This window comes from Venturia canescens, chromosome 4, assembly GCF_019457755.1.
Source record: "Venturia canescens isolate UGA chromosome 4, ASM1945775v1, whole genome shotgun sequence".
Lineage (NCBI taxonomy): Eukaryota > Metazoa > Arthropoda > Insecta > Hymenoptera > Ichneumonidae > Venturia > Venturia canescens.
This window is the reverse complement of record NC_057424.1, coordinates 10,600,547-10,603,307: the sequence shown is the minus strand read 5'-3', so window position 1 is coordinate 10,603,307 and position 2,761 is coordinate 10,600,547. Positions and strand designations below refer to the sequence as shown.

The 2,761-nt window shown below is 39.5% G+C and overlaps 1 long non-coding RNA gene across 1 annotated transcript; it reads right to left on the bottom strand.

The window, feature by feature from the left end:
- Positions 1–511: 511 nt before the first annotated feature.
- Positions 512–1,731, bottom strand: LOC122409354 (uncharacterized). Its single transcript, XR_006260666.1, has 3 exons — positions 1,610–1,731; positions 1,208–1,432; positions 512–911 (listed from the first exon to the last, which is right to left on the bottom strand). It is a non-coding gene; the product is annotated as an uncharacterized lncRNA (long non-coding RNA).
- Between the last annotated feature and the right edge of the window lie 1,030 nt (positions 1,732–2,761).

Here is a 2,761-nt window from a genome sequence, read left to right as displayed (position 1 = left end):
CAGCCAGGAACGAATAAAATTTCGGGTTCAGTCAGTTGTTGATCCCCGTTTATTTAATGGCTTGTACTTTCATTCACCAAAAAATAAATTGGAATAATTTATTTACAATTTTGAATTATTAACTCTGACATTAATTTAAAATTATTATATCTTCAATTAGGGGGTAAAAAATCGACCCAATTTGGACACCCATTAAATACAATCCTTCGGACATGAAGGTCGTTGCTATGACGATGTGATAGTTGACTATTGATATATGTCAACAGTGTTTTCACTTTGTCTCCGCTGCCTCCTCCGTGAGCACATCAATTTAATATTGTTCATTAAATAAATAAAGTTCTTTTTCCTATTCCCGATTTTATTTCTTCACCTAACCAAAACAAATAGAATGAAACAAAAATGATGATTTCCTACTTTACAGGGGCCAGAGGAATTCGACTGAAACGTAAAAACGTAGTTAGCTGTCAAAACGAATCTCAGAATTGCTGTCCACATTTTTTTGCCAACGCGCACGATCACCATTCGAATCCGGTACTGCCTGAGGTGATGAGAAAAAATTCTACGATCCTGGATAACTTGTTGGAGGAGGCATGACGCAAGAGAGAGATGAAAAATGAGATTTTCCTTATCGTCCAACAGAGTATGCTGCCACAGACGCTTCTTTATTTTATAGGCGAGTCTGCGCGAGTGTGTGCATGTGCGTACGCGCGTGTGTATTTAACTCGAGTCACGGAGAGAAGTACGGGGATTTCTCTGCTTGTTAGCACTTAATTATCCATCACGGCGGAGCCCTCGCGGTACCACGACCAGAATCTCCGGAGAAGAGATGCTCTCGTGCGCCTCTCCGTTTCCACTCTTGTCTGTTATGCTCATACCTGTGCCCATATTACTTCTGGCTCCGGTTTAAAAATCTACCGAGAAATATGAATACGTATGAGAACTTTACACTCGCACGCCGCATAACCCTCGCTTTTCACATTTGTGCAAGTCGCGTGTATGCAAAGGCGCATTTGAACGTGCAGCTTCGTCAAAAATTAGTGTGCGAGCCCATCTCTACTGAACCGCGCTCACACAGGCTCAAACTACTTTGCCACGCGGCGTGAATTAATAACTCATCGGGAGTTCTCTTCTTTTCTCGAAAGCTCAATATTTATCAAGAAAATTCTGAGAAATAATAATCAAGTATTAATATGCTGTGCGTGCGTACGTGTGTCCATTCTGAAATGAAGTCTAGAAATATCCACGCGCAGCGCTCCTTCGTCGTGATTATATATTTTCTTCCATCCATCATTCGTCGCGATTCCAGTGCTGCTGATACGACTTATTCGTTGAATCCCATTCACGCCAATATTATTTGGAAAGAATTTTCGTTTTTCGAAGCCTATGATAATCGCGGCATAGGTGTACCCTTCGCAAATAATAGCGAACGTGCCTGTGTAATGATACAAGTTTATCGGTGTGTTTTCGCGAGTCAAACTTCTCGAGCAGGCTTGTGCTCACCTGTGCTCTCGCAATGTAAATTTGTTACTATTTCTAAGCCAAACACTCAAAAAATGTAAAGGATCATCCCATCTATTCTACGCCAACGAGCCAAGCTTCAAATACTTACGAAGACACACACAAACACTCTTATATACGCAGAACGTGCACACATCGCGCGCAATTGACGCCCGGCAAATATTTGCGGTAATTCATAGGATTGTTCGCGCGATTGTTCCCCGACGGTTCAACTATACTACACTATCTTTCCTGTCGCGATGTAGCGACAGGTTTGCAAACTCTCCTCGCTATTACTATTCAAGTCTCCCTGTGTTTACGTGTATGTGTATCAAACGCTTTTACCCTCACTTGTTGCCTGCTTCGTCACTTTTACAACACTTTCACACGCTCCATTGGCCTTTACACAAACTCGCGAAGGTACTCTTTAAACTACTGAATGAACTCGAGTGTCTAGAATTTCGAGCTAATCTGACGTATATAGTGGGGGCAGAGTCGTATTATTTTCTCGACATTTTTTCTTTTTCTTTTTGTAACTCATACAGATTTTTTTTGGATAATCAAAAAACATGTGATATTTTATTTTTTGCGGCAATTCGTAGTTTTTATTCACTGTCACGAGTCAAGACAAATTGTACCCTTCGAAGAATGCTTTTGGACTTTTGTTGCCGAATGTGATTGAGTTGAAAAAAAATGTTGGGGCAACCCGACAATCACGATTCGATTAATTTCTGTAGTTTTGATGTCAGAGTTTCGAGAGGCTTTGCAAAGTTCACTAAAAAATTGCAGAAATCATCCAAATACCAATTTAATCCGTGATCGAACTTGGATTCTCAACAAATTTTTTGGTATCGCGTCCATATTTTCAAAATTACTCGGCCCTTCAACTAGATCATCGTTAATAGATTAAATGGCCAAAAAAAATATGAAAGTGAATAGTGAATTTTTTTTAAAGCCTAATTAAACTGTGAAACTTCTAGAAACGTGAGACAATAAATGCTCGTATCATGGAATCTATTTTCGACTTAATTCCTCTAAGATTACAAATTCTAATTACCCACATCTGGCGATTCATCCGAATCCCCAAAACCACTAAAAGTAAAATCGAGTTTGACTTTCCCCTTTCAAGAACTTAACGAATTATCGGAAGTGGGTTAATTTGTCACCGTCAAAATAAGGCTCTTCGATTTCATAATCGAAAACTCCCTTCCCTATCTTTATCCCGAGAATAATTTTAATCTTACCTAGCTCAAACGTATATTAT